We start from the raw sequence: 19,030 nt of genomic DNA, 5'->3' as shown, positions 1-19,030 counted from the left end.
TTTTTCTTTCCCTTCCTTCCCCCCTCCTCCCTCCCTCCCCTTCCTCTCTTTCTCTCTTTCCCTTCCTTCCACCCCCCTCCCTCCCTCCCTTCCTTCCTTCCTTCCTTCCTTTTTTCCTTCCTGTTTCTTTCATTCTCCCTCTCTCTCTCTCTTTTCAACTAAAGAAGACATAATGGAGAGACCCATTCCAAGCCCCCTCTCCTAACGGGATGTCAGATCTGCTAAGAGAAGGGCATCAGAGTGAACCCTTAGCTTTGCTGCCAACAGTTCCAATCTTGTAAGGGCAAGAGGAAGCTGGCCTTTTAGCGTCCTGGGATTTGTCAACAGAAGAGCAGTATTCAGGTCACTAGAAGGGTCATTCCCACTTGACTGTGCTCCACGAGTCTCCTTGTGTCATGTTCTGTTCAGTGTTGGGCATGACATCTAGAGAGTGGTTAAGACAAACTAGAAACATTTCCAGGATGGGGTAACAGAAACCAGAAGAGGGGGTTTCTTTCAGAGAAGACAGGTGTCACACGAGACAGGCGAGCAGTTCCGAGGTGATTGGAGGTCTGCCCTGAGAAATAGCTCAAGTCAGAACTTGGGGATGTTTTGCATTGCAGACCTGGGACTAGTGGACGGAAGGTACAGGCTGACTTTGACTTAACAGACAGGATGACCTGAGGGTCAGGCCATTCAGCAGTAGGACAACAGACTCCCTGACCCTGGAGAGGTCAAACAGAAGCTCCATGTTCACGTGGGAGGGGATCAGTATCGGGGCCGCTGCACGGAGAGGGCAGCTGGAACCGGATGAACACGCAAGTCTCATCTGATCAAAATACTTCCGGCTTCTCTGAAATTGTGCAGAAACTTTGACGTTATACGTTCATTCAACAAATTCTGGGTGCCCGCTGTGGCTAAGTACAGGCAGGCCTGGATACCAGGATAGAAAGAGGAACAAAATAGCACATGCTCTCGGCGCTCTCACAGTCGGGGTGCGGGGGGAGGCAGACGTCAACATGAGTTCTGAGTCAGAGGGCTACAAGCTCTGGGGGTGTAGATGGAAGAGGGATGGGGTCCACCTGGGGAGAGAGGTCAAGGAGCTCGGAAAATCAACCAGATGCCCACGTGTCCCCAGGACCGGGTGGCACCCGCCTGGAATTTTGGCAACAATTTTATAAAATGCTTGGGGTAATGACTTGGAATTAGAATCTGCATCTGGCATCAGACCTTAGTTGACTTGGATCATCTGTAAGAAGATCTTGACATGAGAGAGAAAAGTGACATGTGAGTTTCCGCGAGGAAGAGCCTAAGGAAACGTATTCTGCGGAATGCCCCTCGGTACATCTAGAACGTATTTTGAATTGTCAAATCTGACAAGAGGCAAGGGGTGGAGATCATTGTCAATTATCCCTTGATGACATTAACTCAAAGTGAGGCTTCAGGCAAAGATCCACAACACGTATCAGTGGGGAAGTTGCTGTGACAAAAGCCGGCATCAGCGCGATGGCCTGCCTTTGTGTAGATTTCGTGCATCTGTCCGGAGCTCCTGTGTGTGTCTGCCGTCGTGCAAGGACTAGAGACAAGCCAGGGGTGGAAGTCCAGGGCTCAGGGGGAAGCTTGAACATGAGACACAGAGGGTGAGACCTTTTAGGTAAGAAAGACGAAGGCCAGGAAGGACACGGGTCAGACCGTGTTGCACAGTGAATTGTCTTAGTCTAGGTCTAGGTGATACACCTTTCAGTCTTGAGGTACAATAGCAACAACGAGCTAATGTTTTAAAGGACTGTGTGCTAGGGACCGAGGTAGAAAGTTTTCATCTGTTTTAACTCATTTAAGCCTCACAGCACTCTTCAAAGCAGGCATTATTAGCTCCATTTTATAAGCGAAAAAAATAGGTGGTCAGAGAAGGAGATACAGCCTAGTCAAAGTGACACAGCCAGTAACTTGCGGCCACACCATCAGAGCCCGGTTGTGTTGGGCTTGCGAGCCCCCTGCTCTGTTCTGCCGTGATGCCCTGCATGCAGCCTAGCAACGATGATGAACTTCACAGGACGTGCTACCGCTTTCCCAAGCACTGACACCCATCATCCCGTGGGTCCCCGCAGCCATCCTCCAGGTAAGGGGTGTACCTAGCATGGCCCGTCAAGAGATGGGTGGAGGGCCATCACTGGATCAGAACAAGACATTTTGGATTTCTGCGTTCATATTTCAGAAGTATCAAAGTTTCTCTTGGCTGACCTTCTGTAAGTTAAGAACTGACATACATAGAGATGAAAACACTGACTGCGATTTCTGAGTGTGACTTGCAGGTGGGTCCTACAGTGAACCATTAGCCAATCTTGCCCAGACTCAGTCTTTCCTTCTCTCTCCATTCTTTCCTTCATGCTCCAGACATCTGCTTTCCTAAAACTAAGTTATCAAGGCCCTTATAGTCATGTATTGTGATTAGTTTTTCCTTCTATTCTACATTTATTCTTTTTTCTTAATGGAAAGTTACACACACTCATTCATATTCATCATCCAGGTTCCAACAATGACAACATTTTGCCAAGATTTGTTGGTATCTTTTACTTTTTGTCGTGGTGGTTTTGACTTGGAATCATTTAAGTAATTCCCAGACGTCATGGCATTTCAACTGTAAATATGTCACTGTGCATCTCCGAGGGATGTATTTTTAAAAACCACAATAACAGGAATGTTGCATTCCTCATATTCCTTGAGGCTTCCGTGGAATTTCTTCTCAAACCTCGCTCCTCGCTTGGTTTTCCATCACCCAGTGTTTGGGTCTCGGTCCCAAGTCTCATTCTCAGGAGTGAGGTGGTGGATGTTCTCTGGGCGCGCTCTGCTTGGGGGCTGGGTGGTGGAGGGGGGCTGGATATGGGGCAGGGGGGGCGGGGGGCCTTGGCTCACGTCCTGGGATGGTTTGAGTGCCCGTCCGGCGTGGAAGGTGGGCTGAGGTGCCCCGCAGGTACCACCACACCTGGGAGCGATTAGGCTGTGCACTGAGAGTATGGGAGGGTGTGGGCATGGGGAGGGGAGGGGCTGCCACTTCCGAACCCCCAGGGCTTCTTGGCTAACTACCCCAAGAATAAGATTGGCGCCCATCCCACGTTTGTCTGTGTAGCCTGCGGTCAAGTAATGCCTGGGATTTATTAAAACGCCTGCTGGTGGACCATCGCGGACAGCGATTCTGTTTATGATGCTGTGTTTGGCCACCTGTGTGGCCTGACTCGCCCCGTGCGGGGTAGGCCACGGCTCACAGAGTGGCAGGCCCACTCCCGTCTCCTCAGTCCTGTGTCTTTTCAGCTTTCTCGAAGCCTTGTTAGGGTTCCACATAACCGAGGCGCAGGCTAACGTATTAATGAATCATGTAACATTTCATCTGGGATCAGCGCCCTTCAGTTTGAGGTGAACCCTACAGAAACATAACAAACCACTATTCAAGGAAATATTTGAAAAGTTCACACCTGTCATGAATGTACATTAAGGTTTTAGTTAGGGATCTGCCTAGGAAACTTGAAGCTTGTAAAACCCCCAGAGACCACGTCTTCCAAAATTCTTGTTTATACGAAGGAAGCTGGGGTCCAGAGGGGTCACGTGACTCCCCCACGCCCACAGGTACCTGGAGTTTGCGGTCTTACGGCATTTTTGTAATCTTACGTAGTGAGTGTGTGTCGTTCGGGCATCTCTGTGATCCCTGATCCGTGCTTTCTTCACCTTTCCCTCATTCTCATCCTTCCTTCCTTCTCAATTCACTTGAATGTTCCCCCACTGTCTGTAGGTTCCCCAAGGAAACTCGGAACGCAGTGTTGCTGTACTTTTCAGTCAAAACTCCGTACGGATCTGATCTCCCCAAAGTCGGGAGAAAAGCAGATCGTCCCACCGGAGCATCCAACACAACCACGAATATTCGCACAGTCTTACCTGTGGGACCACTGGAAGCTTAATGTGCATTTATCTGGGGTTCCTTTTCTTTTGCATCATTTACTTTGCTGGGGTTTCAGCGTGTTACCCACCCTACTCCGCAGTAACGGGCAAGATTTGGCTCCACAGCGGAATGCTCAGGGCTCTTCCTACAGACGGGAGGATGGAGGTGAGGGGAGCCCCGCCGTCGCCCTGGTACCCATAGGCCTTCATCCCTGTTCAGCTCCCTCACTGCTTCTCCCAAGCTCGTCGTCCTGAAGTTGCCCGCTCTCACCACTAGATGGCAGATGGCGGTCACACTAGAATGTAAAGGTACCCCCATTTCAAACTCATTTTATTCATCACTTTTGTCAACAAACAAGTATTGAGCACCTACTGCATGCCAGACAGTGGGCTTACTCTCTGGTGAGGGCACTGCCAAGATGAAGACATATGAAGGCGCTGGGGGCGCGCAGGCCTTGGCCGTCTGCGGCGATGGCATTCCTTCCGCTGTCCCCGAAGTGAGCACCTGCTGGACTCCCGCTGGGATCCAGGCACCTGGGATGCGGGGGGTGCATTGGACGCCGAGCGCTCGTCTCTCAAGGGCGTTTACTTTCTCCTGGGGGTACACACTCAGTGGTCAAAAGGACAAATGCACAGCTTTCGGAAGGAGATGAGTGCGGTAAACAGAGAAAGGCCGGGAGTCGTGAAGAGGGCTGCCGGTGGCCGGCAGGGCCTCTGCGGACGTGTACCCTCCTCCAGAAGGACAAATGTCACATCCAGGCGGAGGGCGAGAAGGATAAAGGGCTGGAGGGGAAACCACGTGGTGTGCGCAGCCGAGGAGGCCCGCGAGGCCGACGCAGCCGAGGGGAGGCAGGGCTGCAGGAGCTCAGGCCGGCGGGGGCGGAGCCAGAGGAGCGGCCGGGGGCGGGGCCAGAGGAGCGGCCGGGGGCGGGGCCGCGGGACCCTAGAGGGCGGGGGTCGCTGTGGGCAGACGTGACCGCCCTCCTGTCTGTCGAAGGCCACTCGCTTTGCTGTTGGCGGAGTGGATTATCGTGCCTGCAGGAAGCGTTTGGGTCGTGGAAATGAAGGACCCTGCCCTCGGGCTCGGAGCAGACCGGGCTTGGACTGGGGTCCCGGGTCCCGAGCGTGGAGGAAGGACAGACAGGCTGTAGGGCGGACACATCCCCAGGCTCCCGAGACGTCCTGCTTCCCGGGCCCCGACCAGGGCTGTGCCGGGCCTGAGGCCTCCACGGGGGCCTGGGTCTCGGGGCATGTGCACGGCGCTCTTTACCAAAACGGCGGGCCGGGACCTCGCATCCTTAGAGGTTCGGGAACAGGGCAGGGCAACCGGCTCCGTGGTCTGCGCCGGGCGCAAGAGAGGAGCGCTGGGCTGCAGGGCGGGGGCAGCCAGCGTCTACACAACATCTCCGGTCCAGAGTCCGGGGGACGCTCCAGAGAGAGAGCCGAGGAGGGAAGGGGGAGCAGGCTGGCAGCTCTGCCTGGAGGACACTGGGAAGGGCCCACGGTTCAAACATTCTCATGACATGAGGGGAAAGAGGCCGCCAGCCGCGCAGGGAGAAGGGCCAGGCGCTGTGGCTGTGTGAGCGGAAGGAAGGACAGGACGGAGCCGGGGTGCGGAGACAGGAGATGGGCCGAGGCTGGTGGGGGCGGGGAGGATGGCGAGGGCTTGGAATGCCACGTTCTTTCGGGGCAAGGGGTGCAGGAGGTGTGACTGCAGAGGACGCAGACTCTTGTATTCGGGGAATAAAATTGTCCATCTTTTGTAATATAAATGGAATACTGAACGCATCTGTCCGCTCAGGCTGTCGTCACAGAGCACCACAGACTGGGCAGCTTAGACAACAGAAATACATTGTCTCACAGTCTGGGCGCTGGACGCCCAACAGCAGGGCGTCCGCAGGACTGATTTCTCGGGAGGCCTCTCTCCTTGGCTTGTGGACGGCTCTCTCCTTGCTGGGTCCCGCACGGCAGAGAGAGAGAGGTCTTGGGTCTCCTTTAATTTTTAGAAGGGCACAAGTCCTGTTGGACCCCACTCAGTCACGCCCCTAAAGCCCCATCTCCAGACATAGTCACATTGGGGGTTAGGCATCACCAGTGGATGGGGAATGCAATGCAGTCCGTAACAGTCCGTAACAGTGAACATCTCCCTGAAAGGAGCCCAGGGAGAGAGGGCGGGCGGGCGGGGGAGATGCAGGAGGAGAAGGGGATGGCCATTTGGCCACAGCTTCCGGGCACAAGGCGAGGGGAGACGGAGAAAGTCACCCCCATCATGCCTGGGGTCAGCCCTCCGAGGACGCGCTCTGCCAGAGGCTAGACCGAGCGGGTCTAGGCGGTGAGCTCTGCCCACAGGCCTTCAGGTCCCGGGGACGATAATAAAGGCCCAGCGGGGCTTGGGGGTGGGGTTAGGCAACAGGGCCCTCTGCGCAGAGCTCCGATGTGGTCGGTGGCGCACTTGTCTCAGGGCTCCAGGGGCTCGCGAGTGAGTGAATTGTCTTAAAGGTGGGAAGACGGTGCTGACTGTGGAGAAGGTGGGTGGGGAAGAAGCGTGGGCACCCGGGGTGGGGGGTCTTTGAGGCCACACCAGGCCAGGCCCAGCATGGGTCACACAGCAGCTCCTCCCCGCCCCTGCCGCCCCCATCCGCTCGGGTCCTGCTGACCCCCGGGATCCAGGTGTGCAGACCTGGTGAGGGGAGCGTAAATCCCGGAATTTGGCAAAGCTGAAGCGAGAAGCATGGCTCCAGGTCCAAGGCCACATCCCAGGACACGAGCTGGGGGCCCAGGCAGGACACAGCCCCCTCCTTGGAACTGGCCCATTCGCCTGCCCTGAATGACTCCAAACGACCCTGGGGTTTCCTACTTTACTAAAAATACTGGGAAGGTTCTGGAAAACAGTGCTTGGCGAGTGAAATGTAGGTGAGTAGACTTGTAAGGTCTTTCTAGATTTGCAGATTTAAGCATTTTTCTAGATCAAACTTGTCAGTGAGCTCACCTATAAATACCATTAGTTTCACTAATGCTGGAAGTACTTCTGCTTTGGGGAAAGACTCATATCTAATGTTTTTGGTCAGCATTTGGAAATATCGCTAAAGCCCAATACACACACCGCGCTTTTCCACACTCTGGTGGACAGATACGCAGCGTTATCTGCGTCCCAGCGGGTGGGCTGCACGTTGTGGTGGAGAAGTATTATTGTCCTTGACAAAACCTTTGCGCTTCTTGGAGGCCCTTTCCCTAGATCTTTGCCTAACTTGTCGCCTCACTTCATTCCACCCTTCTCGGAGCAGCCCCCCCTCCCGCGCTGTCTTATCTAAGTGGAGCCATCCTCCTTATTCTCTGTGCACTTCTCTGCTCTGTTTTTCTTCATGGTACTTGTCACTGTGTGTCATATATGTGTATATACATATGTTTGTTGTTGTTTGTCTCACACCCTGGAGTGTCTTGATCTCTCAGGGGTCTGCAGATTCATTAGACTAGGTTGTTCTTCTTTCTCTCCCTGTAAATTATCTGCTGAATGACCATGTTTTCCAGAGGCAGGGATTCCGTCCAGGGCAAGAGTGAGGTTCTGATGATGTCATCATCACCATCACCATCATCACCATCACCATCCTGATCACCACCGTCCTCACCATTACCATTATCCTCATATGTAAATGACAGCGTCCTGGAATACAATAAAATAGCTGGAAACATAGGCCTAAGATTTAGGGAGTAAGATTGAAAATAAAAATTTGTATGCAATTAGTCACTCTTGGCAAGAACCAGGAAAATATGTGTGCTCTTTAAAGAAAAAATAAAAATGAAAAAGAGATCAAAGTACTGCTAGGTGATGATGCTTCTGGAGGAATGAAGGTGGAGGAACTGTAGCCAGTTAAGGGTCAGACATAGAGCCGCCGGGACGGGGAGCATTCCATGCCTGAGTGAGATCAAGGCAAACACGGACCATGATGAGGCTGCCGTGCTTTGGAAGAAGCCCGCCTTTGTGAATGGGGAGGGTGGGCTTTCTGGGGAGCGTGGAGACAGAGTTCAGAGTGCAGGTGCACCTTTCACGGAGCCAGACGTGGCATAACTTCTGCCACCCAAATGCCTTTGCTCCTCAGAGACGTCCAAGTCTGGCCCTTGGCTGGACACCTGCTGGGTTTGTAATGAACCAAATTAAGGAGCCTCTTTTGACATGTTTGCTTGGAGAACTAGAATTTAAACTTGCACTATTAATAGAAACCATTTAGAAGCCACGTAAATCAGTTACATAACTATTAAATGGAAGAAAGTGGTCACTGGAGATTCTCAGACCATTTCTTGTATCATAGTATCACTTCAGGAAGCCACGAGGAAGCATCTGTTATAATGTAAGACTTCAGGGGAGAAAAAGAGTGAACTTACTGCAGGAACTACTGTGATGAGCTTACAATGTCACTGGAATACTTTCTCATTAAAATAATTTGCAAGGCAAATAGATAAGTGACTATGATATAAAATGTCTGGCATCAATAAAGCTGCTTATTATTTTCAGATAAATTCTAGATTATGTAACCGTGGGCCGATACATTGTAAAACGTTTCTCAAGGGCAGGGACATGTTTATGTGTTTAATACCTTACACTGTGACTGTCACTTTGATGAAAGATGGGAGGGAAAAGAGAGGGGGGTCAAAAGAATTTGCGGGGTTAAAAAGAAGTGTTTCCAAGATATTTGAAATTCCCTTAAATGTCCTGTACTGGATCAAGTCCATCTGAAGACGTGGAAATAAGTTGCAGATGAGAGCGGTGTCGGCGACCTTAGAGGGACTGTGAAAATTGAGGAAGTTCCAAGAAAGAGACAAATGTCGCTCTAGTTTTTTAAAATAATAAGATGGTCGATTCGCACAGTCCATAGCGGTTTGCTTGAGCAGTCTTCTGGAAGATGGCATTACGGAGATGGTCTGAGAGCACCTGGAAGAGGAAGCAGTTCACTGAGAACTGTGTCACTGGTCCCTCCACATCATCCCCTCCCGGCCCAGGGCTGACATATCATTGTATTCTGGAAATGTCTATTGAATAAATACAAATTATTGAAACAATCATGCTGAGTCTAACCGCATTTCCTCCTTTGAAAGCTTTAAAAACATTAGTAAATGGACAAATTAAGAGAGAAATCATACATCTGGACTGCAGCAAGGGATGGGACCAGCTCTTCTTGCAGAAAAGTGAAAAATATGACCTGGACATATGTACCAATGAAAAGACCTCTTCATGAGTTATTTACTTGTTCATTCAAAAGGTATTTAATGAACCCCTATGCAAATACATTTATAATGACAAATTGATATTAAAAATTTATTTATTTTATTTATTTATTTTTGGCTGCGTTGGGTCTTTGTTGCTGCGTGCGGGCTTTCTCTAGTTTCAGCCACTCTGGGGGCTACTCTTCATTGCGGTGCACAGGCTTCTCATTGCGGTGGCTTCTTGTTGTGGAGCACGGGCTCTAGGCACGAGGGCTTCAGTAGTTGTGGTGCGCGGGCTCGGCAGTTGTGGCGTGCGGGCTTAGTTGCTCCGCGGCATGTGGGATCTTCCCGGACCAGGGCTCGAACCCGTGTCCCCTGCGTTGGCAGGCAGTTTCTTAACCACTGTGCCACCAGGGAAGCCCCCAAATTGATATTTTTAAAATGCGGGACCTGATCCGGATTTGGAGGAGGGGTCAGGGAACTCTCAACTGAAGGGCTGTGGAGGCTGAATCCTGAAGGATGAGCAGGGAGGCGCCAGGAAAGGTGGAGGAAGAGCTTGCAAAGGGAGAAGCGTGGCTTAGTAGGGAAACGAAAGGGTGCAGATGTGGGAAGAGTCAGGATGTGTAGTGGCCAGAAAGTTGGGACCTATTGCTGTGCCAGGGCCAGGACTTCCGGTCCTGATTTTAAGTGAAAACGTGAGACACGGATGGCTCTCCAAAGCAGATGATGACGTGATCTGAACTGTATTTCTGAAGTCTCGTCATGGCTGTTGGGTGAGGGGAGAGGAGTATGTTGTGATCCAGGGTGGAGGTGAGAAAGGCCAACACCAATGTGTACCGGGGGGCAGAAGTCGCAGCATCTCGTGATGCTTTGGACGGGAGGGGACCGGATGAGGGAGTGTGAAGCTGCTCCCAGATTTCCTGGAGGAGAAGCCCATGGGGCCCTTGTCTGAGCGGGGGAGTCAGCGAAGGAGGAGCAGGTTCCTGCAGGGTCAGGCTTGAGCCACGCGTAGTGGAGCTGAGAGGACGCCATCATTTGTGTGCGGCTGCCTCGGGCTCCGAGCTCTTCTGTATTTATATGAACAACTCCCACGAAGACGGAGAAGACGCAGGACACATGCTGGGGGGGGGGTGGGGGTGGTGAAAAAGGACCCCCATGACCCACAGTATGGGGACAAAACACCTTGCTCCCGGCCCTTTGCTGACTCATCCCAAGGGAGACTCCCAAACAGAATCTTCGCGAACTGCAAGCTTCTCTCCGCGTCCCATAAACATCACCTTACAATGTGGAGAAGGAAAGAAAGAAAAGCACGTGAAGGACAAAGAGCTTTGATCTCTTTTACTCATCACACCGAAGCTCCTCCCCCAGGGGAGGAGGACCCACTGCACTGGCCAAATGATGCAGGCACCTGTCGGTGCCCCTTCCTAAAGCGGGCAGGGGAGGCGGAGCTCGCAGAGGACGCAAATTAATTAAGGCAACCGTTCCAATAAGAAAGCTTCTGGAACTCTCCATCTTCTAAGGTCATGGCCTTTGTGCGTTCCTGTGGACACACCGACGCAGAGTGAATAGCATCGGACACTCGATGGTGCTGTCCTGTGCTCTCACACTGAGGGTTGGGGCCTCTGGGAGGGATGTCAGTGCAATATTTTCGCCTCTGTTTCATAGTTTGGAAACCTGGAGCACAAAAGGGGGTGCTCTGTGGTATCGCCCCTTGTGATGAGCTGGAGCTGGAACTGACCGGTCCCCAGGTTCTCTCCTTCAGGCTCGGCTCTTTCTTCTTTACCGCGCGTCTGCTTTAAACCTCAAGTGTGCCGTTTTCCCTGGGGTTCTAGGATGAACTGGTGGGCTCTGCTGGGTTCCCTAGGGTTTTACAAGCAAACAAGACTGGGTAAAGAGGGTGTCACGTTGTCTGCCCACCTCACCCAGAAACGGACACATTACGCGCTTGTATTGGGTAACCTCTGTGTCCCTCTCCTTGTATAAATGTTCTTCCGGGGCTTCTTTCACCTACAGAGCTGGAAACAGCACAGCCTGGAAAAAGCAAGGTTGACTAAAAGCTTAGATGATGTTGGGGATTCTTCGGAGAGCGTGTGTCCCCGTGAGACACTCACCTGATCGCAGTCTCAAATAACCAAAAAGTAAGAGTAGAGGTGAAGAGCTAGTTCTAGCCCTTCTGTGCTTTGCATTAAAATGATGCATGCCCCTCACGTGTCGTTGTAAGTTGCTTGGTCCTTTTCCCCACGTGCAAATGATTTTGTGCCACGTTTGCCGCAGGAAATCTCTCTAGCCGTAGGCTTAGGGCGGAGCTGGGCTGATTCTTTCAGGGATGCGGTGTGTGTCCTTGGCTGACACCCAGGAGGACGCGCTCAGATGGCACAGAGCAGCACGACGAAGCCCCGTCACGTGGGGTTCAAGGGGAGAACTCACCTCTGGCTGATCTGTAAGAGGTGGTGCTGGCTCTCAGGGGCGTTGACCCAGGAAGCAAATCTATGTCATTGTTACAGTCGTTCACATCCTGTCTCTTTTGGAAAATGACCCTTTTATAGGTTTGTCTTGGCAGCAACACCAAAACCGTGCAAATTATTTGAAAAAAAAAAAAAGTAGGCATTTCCAGTAATCTGGTCTGGAGAAAGCCATACAAGGTCCAGCCAGCTTGCAATGAGCTTGACTTCCCCATAGAAATGAGGTTGATGAAAGAAATGCTTTTCACCCAGGAGATGCATGGGAATGGCCTCGATATTGACGAGGGGTGGAAGTGATTGCCAGGCTGCAGTGTTCTCTGTGGGGGGCTGTGGTCCTGGGCTACCTCGGCTCTCCCTCACCTGTGCCCCCAGGCTCCCCAGGAGAGGGGCATCTTTTCCATCCGAAGCGGCCACCATCTCTAAGCACCTGCCCACCACCGCGTGCGGTGTGTCCCTTGCTGTCCCTCGGTGGATAACGCTGCTGGTACCACTGATTCAAACATCTCCCTCGTCCTGCCAGCGACGGTCTTATTATAGATCTGTGTGTGTGTCTGCTTCCGCATCACACACCCACGTTTATTTTAAAGACACGTTACCTGTCTAATGAATGACTATCGTCCGGGCAGCCTTGCCTGATTTTGGATTTACTGACACTATTCTTTTAAATGAATTAGGAGGAAAAAAAGTCAACGGGTAGAGTATTTTGTGTGCTGCGTCTCTAGCTAATGATGGACTATTAAACTTGGAATGTGCTTCAGAAAGCCAGGCATGTTCTGCCGTCACCCGGGGCTGGTTTTGCAGGCTTTGTTTCTATTACGTTCAGAAACAGAGGAGACCATGACTTGGTCTCACACTTTGGAAACAAGTGGATGGGGCTGATCATAGACAGAAGGAAGGAAGCCTGTCTGTCTGTAGCAACAGCAGCTGCATTTCTGTATCACCCTGCCTCCTCTGCTGTGTGCTTGTGGGCTTTTTCTTTTTCTTTTCTCTCTTTATTTTTTTTACTATGTACGACGTCTGGCTATTTCTTCCTTTTCACTTTACTTTAAAAAAAATTCCAAATAGTTCCCCTTTATTATTAGACTAGGGCTTCCCTGGTGGCACAGTGGTTAAGAATCCGCCTGCCAATGCAGGGGACACGGGTTCGAGCCCTGGTCCGGGAAGATCCCACGTGCCACGGAGCAACTAAGCCTGTGCGCCACAACTACTGAGTCTGCGAGCCACAAGTACTGAGCCCACATGCCACAACTACTGAGCCCGCATGCCACAATTACTGAACCCGCATGCCACAACTACTGAAGCCCGTGTGCCTAGAGCCCGTGCTCCACAACAAGAGAAGCCACCGCAATGAGAAGCCCACGCACCGCAACAAAGAGTAGCACCTGCTCGCCACAACTAGAGAAAGCCTGCACACAGCAATGAAGACCCAATGCAGCCAAAAAGTAAATAAGTAAAATAAATCTATTAAAAAAAATTAGACTAAACATGTTAATTTTTTTAAAAAATTAGAAAAGACTGGTTCTCAAAAAGAAAAAGCAACTATCTGAAATCCCACAGTGAAGAGATAACCACTGCTGTTAGCATTTTGGTCACTATGTCTCCAAAGAGTTTTTATATATGATGCGATAGCTAATATGATAGGATAGAGTATCCTACGTTCTCCAAAATGAGATTATATTTTACATGTGTTCTATAACCTGTTTATTTAATCTATCATGTGAACATCTTCCATGCTAATAAATTTTTGTCTACCGTATCCTTTTTAGTGGTTGCAAAGCCAGCTGTTTTGTGGATGTATTATTTACTTAACCAGTTTTGTTTTGAAGGGCCTATAGATTATTTTCTATTTTTGAAAAGAGTTAATATACGGAAAGCTCTGAGAAGCATCCTTGGCTCTCCCATCTCTGGGCACTCTTCCAGTCTTGTACCCTGATCTGAAAAAGCACTTGAAACATTTTGTCAGGGACCATCCAGACAGGCTCTATCGGTTCTCCTCTGCTGTGGCTCCTTCGCCCTCCAACCTGAGCATTTCATCCATCTCGTTTTAAGGCAGGCCCCTTTCTTCTCAATTTTATTTTTCTTGACTCCCTGGTTCTTGTCTGTTTGCCATTCTCGTTTTGGGCCAATTCTCTCATCTCTGGTTAAAAACAAGAAGGTAGAGATTCGGATGCTGAACCAGTCTCTGACTTTCAGGGACCAAGGATGGACCCAGTCCTGTAACCTGAGAAGTATCTCCTTTCCCTTCTCTGTGCCACCCCAGGGCCTTGACACCTCTCCTGGGCCTCTGCACAGAGTCCCCTGCGGTCTCAGCAGTGAGTTGTGTCTAGGCCTGTGGGGTGGGCCCCTGGGTCCCTGAATGATAAAGGAGGATGTTATCCTGACTGCCCTCGTGCTCACCTTTCATCTGTGCTCAGTTAATTTTTGAGTCAATTCCTGAACGTTTCCACTGTTTTTCTCCAGGTAGTAAATGCTGTTGGGGAGGTAGACATTTGCCTCTACCCTGTAATTTGTTTAGCTCTTCGTGCAATAGATTTCATTTAAAAAAACAAGAGGTTTATTTGTTTTGACAAGTCCACGTGCCACCCTTGTGCTGTGCCACGAACATGTCATAATATAAAATGGTCCCTGCAATTAGCTCGGTGGTGCTAAGACTTAGAAAATGGCTGCTTCATAATTTTGGACAATCTGAAACTCAACCAAAGCGCTCTCTACAAACACCCTCGTTTATGAGACGGATGCTTCTTGGGTTTCAATGCGGGGGAGGGCAAGAGAAGCCCCCATCTCCATCTCTCACAAGCAGTGGTGGGTAGAGAACCCCCGGAAGAGTTTAGGCAAAAAGTCCACAGAAACAGTTGGGTCGAACAAGGAAGCGCCCCTCCCGTCGGGGCCTCTGACACCATCATCCGTCTGTCACGAGTCAGGGGATGGATTCTGCTACACGGAACATCAATGGAAGACGACTTTGACTCTCTACATCCTCCATCTTTTGGCCCAGGCTTGGAATCAGATCTAAAATATACACTCACTGGTATTTCTAGTAATTTCTTCCCGAAGAGTAATTATTTTTCATATTTCTCGACATTTCTGGTGCCATTCTAGCTTTGGTTGGAATCTGTTTTTTTTTTTTTTTATTAAAAAACTTTAAAGTTATGGGATAAAGATACAGCCAACAGTAAGCCTCCTTCTCTTTTTTCCCCACGTTTCTCCAGGTGGTCTGGAGGGTGTGTGTGATGGGGTACTTCGCAGACATAAATCACACACGGCATCACAATAGCACCATGAACTCTATATTTACTTCAAAACACCACTGAAACATCTGACTGAGACAATTAGGAGGCTGGTTTTATGTCTTTGTGATGGTTAAGTAAAAATAGAGACCATGTTATTGTCTGTGTTTGGTAAAATGTCTTACTCATTTAACATGCTTTATAAATAATAACATTAATAATAGTGCAGCTGAATCACTAAATGTCTTCTCAATTTTTTTTTTCTCGCAAGTTCGAAGCCAGCCTTTCATTCTCTCCTCTTCCCACTCACCCTGGCTTTTCATGGCAGTTTAATGAGTTATTTTCATCTAAAATATCTTGTTGTGGTCTTCATATACACGTCTTATTTATATCTACCTCTTAAGGATGATTTTATTATTTGCACTTTGGAGTGTCAGAGCTATTAATATCACCACTCTGGGGCTCAGAGAGGTTAATTAACTTATCAAATGTCGCCCCATGAAAAGTGGCAGAACCAGGATTGGAACTTGCATCTGTCTAGTTCCAAAGACTGACTGTTTTCTTCTCTCTGGAGCTTTGCTGCTTTTATGCTCTGGGGGCCTCAGACTCAACCACTTAAAGACAGCTGGGGTCTTGTCCAGTGCTACAGAGCCCCTGGGGGTCACAGGGAGCATTTTGCACAATGCATGCGGCTTTCTTGGAACTCAAAGTCATTGTTAATAAATGCAGCCGCCATGCGCCTTGTCCACTTTGCCGTCCACTTTGCCAGCATGTTCTGTGAGCTCGTGTCACAGGCCACACAGCCAGCATTGCACGGTTACGGGTGTCGGTCGCCTGCACGTGATGGAAAGGTGGCCCCGTTCATTCATTAAGAGGCTGATCACACCTGGACAGGACAGATGTGGTTTCTGGTTCCGGAAGCCCAGCACCCAGACGGACAAGCGGGCTGCACTGACACGCACGTTGTGATACGTGAGTGGACGAGAGGGCAGGTGTCCTGAGGGTCGGCTGAGCTCTCTGGGAGGGCTTCCCAAGAAGGGATCCCTGGTTCCCGGGCCGAGACTTGAGAGGCGAGGGAGACTGGAAAGGGATTGAATCAGGGGTTTCAGCTCTTCCCACCCAGGTCCACAGCCTGAAGAAACCACAGGGCTCACCTTGTAAAACACTCCAGCGAGATGAGTCTGAGCCCCTGATGAAGCCAGTGCACAAATGCAAATTTGTTTACTCTTATGATTACTAAATTCAGCCATTTGAAAGCTTAAAGTAGTTAAATTTCGAGTAGACCTGTATAACGAAGAAGCTAGTCTAACTGTTTTAGTCTTTAGAAAATATCGATGAAAGTTTTCAGGCAAAGTTCTGGCTTCTATCTTTTGTTCTTTGTGTGGTAGGTTGATTGGGTTTCTTTAAGAAAGAACACTGTAAATAAACTTTTCTTCAAATTCAAATATGTCTTGATGCTTTGGTCAAAACTCTGGGGTTAATCCAGGATCCTTGAGCTGGACCCATGTTGACTGTCTTTTCCCATATAGGTAAAGGGAAAAGTTCTATACTAACAAGATTTTAGAAGGAAAAACACATACATACAGCCTTCCAGATAATTTTCAAAAAAAACTGCTCTGCAAACATTTTGCTGCCCTGGGTCAAATTCCCATCCCTGGACCACAGTCTGTTGAATACCCTTCCTTCCCATCCTGACGAATGTCCATCCTTAAGCCCCCTTTCCTATCATCAGCCTAAAAGGAAAAAGACGCTGGTCTTGAAAGGTTGTATGGACGACGTTGACCGACATTGTGCCGCATAAAAGCCAAATATGACAGGAAAAAAAGAGACCAGGTGGTTACGTCACCGTCTTTTAATTCCAATGCCGGATCTTCGTGAGGCCCTGGGCTGGGGTCCTGGAGGCTGCTTGCATTTCTTTTAAGTTCTAATCAGGGGAGTCAGGGAAATTGAATTATTGAAGGAACAAATCATACTAGAAATCTATCTCTTGGACTGGAAATGAGGTTTAACGTGTGCATCTCCTGATAGGAATTTTTCCACGTAGACTGGACCTTGGATTCACTCCTATGTTGTGCTTTACTATCAGAACAGAGGGAATTTTTTAGATGTTGCAGGGCCTGCTTGTATCATAGGTGTTCTGAGTGAACGATGATGATGAGACATTGCTGGGCCTTGTTTTCCTCTCCAATGGGCTGGGAAGATGTAAGGAGCGCCAAGCAGACCTATGGTGGGTATTCTTATTTTTCGACATATCTCTACTGGATCTTTTTTTTTTTTTTTTTTACTAGGCTTGCTACTATGACCACAGATATTTAAATTATGAAGCTAGCAGAAAGGTAACCACATAGATCTCTATCGATAAAATTTACATCTAAATCTCTATCTGTATCTATGCCTTTATCTGTATGGGATTTGTATCTAAATCCAAATCTATATTGTATTTAGATCTGTATTGATATTCAGAATATGTGTGTTCGAGAGTAACAGAAAGCCTGGAGGAGACAGTCATAAGGTGTTTGGGATGTAATTGTGTTTTTAGCATTTGAAAGTGAAGGTCTGAGCTTCCCTGCTGGCGCAGTGGTTAAGAATCCGCCTGCCAGTGCAGGGGACATGGACTTGATCCCTGGTCCAGGAAGATTCCCACATGCCGCGGAGCAGCTGAGCCCGTGCGCCACAGCTACTGAGCCTGCACTCTAGAGCCCGCGAGCGGCAACTACTGAGCCCACGTGCCACAACTACTGAAGCCGGCGCACCTAGAGCCCGTGATGTGAAACAAGAGAAGCCACCGCAATGAGAAGCCCGTGCCCCACAACAAAGAGTAGCCCCCGCTCGCCGCAACTAGAGGAAGCCCGCGCGCAGCAACAGAGACCCACTGCAGCCAGAAATAAATAAATGTATTTTTAAAAAAAGGAAAGTGAAGGTAAAGTTTTGCTTTTCACTTTTCTTGTTTTCAGAAAAGGATGGATGTGAATTCAGGGGTGACCCAAAGCCTCTGCACCAACAGTGGATTTGTGGAGCGTCACTGACAGGTGAGCTGGTGTGGAGAAGCCTTGACGATTCTCTGTGTCCTCACCTGAACACAGCCCTGCTCCCTCCTGAGGTGAAGGCGAACAGGACTTCTCAGTGCCTTTCTCCAGGTAACCAACTGCAGCACGCTGAGAAGACGGCTGGGTTCACTTCTCAGATCACACCCCGTCACACCCTCAGGCTTGTGACAAATCTTAAGCTCGTGTGAGAACTGATGAGTAGGAAGACCTGGCTTTATTTTCTGCTTTTTCTCCCGGCATCCTCACCTTCTTAATTTCCTCTTCCTCCCTTTTTTCTGAAAAAGAGAAAGGAAGCAAAAAGATCGACTGCCACTTGCCTATTCCAGGATCAGGGAGGAGAGGAAAGCCTTTGGGATGAGACCGTGAGCTCCTGCCCCGAGGGGAGTGGTGAGTCAGGAGGCTGTGTATCGGGAAAGGGAGGTGAGGAAGAGAGAGATGTGCCTTAATCCACAAAGGAGTAGTAGCGCCACATCCCTTGAAACAGTGTGGAGATGAGTGCAAATACGTTTGAAATGTCGGCTCTACCCAGCACATGGAAAGGCTAAGAGAGTGCGTATAAACGGCATAAAAAGAACACTGCTCCTGGTCTCAGTGCCCGCCGCCAGACCCCGCTGTGTGTTCCGTGTTTGGTCCGAAGGACTAGAATTTCCCGAAATCTCAGTGGGGAGCGCAAAGCCTGATTCCTCCCCTTTTCTCATCTCACCTCTGTGGCTCTCACCTGAGCAGGTCTTACACATACCTGCCGTGTGCAGTATGTGAAATCTTTGCCCCCAGAGAAAACTGCTCCTCTGTTGTAGGTGTTCTATGGAAGTTTGATCTGCCTTTCACTGTAATTTCAGAGGTTTAAGCAGCATTGCTGGAAGAGACTCTTCTAGAAGTTCAGCATCCCAGGGTCTGCAATGTCATCTGGCAGCCTTTCTTAAACTGGCCATGTACACCCTGCTCTTTATGACTTTTGAGAATGCATTCCAAGATAGGAATGAGATCAGGGTGGGGGACTGCTGCCTGAGAATAAAACTGAAGACACAGCCACGATACCAGCAACAAATGATTTTAAATTATTTATGGGGATAAAATACCATTCGTGGCCTTTATCCGATGCCACGGAAACGACATGATTCAGATCCCTAAGGTGGGCCAGGGTAGCACTTGAGCAAAGAAGAGAATCAGGGATGAATCGTCTTTT

The sequence above is a fragment of the Aethalodelphis obliquidens genome, unplaced genomic scaffold, assembly GCF_003676395.1.
Source record: "Aethalodelphis obliquidens isolate GAN/ISIS:26980383/991018 unplaced genomic scaffold, ASM367639v1 scaffold19, whole genome shotgun sequence".
NCBI lineage: Eukaryota > Metazoa > Chordata > Mammalia > Artiodactyla > Delphinidae > Aethalodelphis > Aethalodelphis obliquidens.
Note: the sequence above shows the minus strand (reverse complement) of the source record.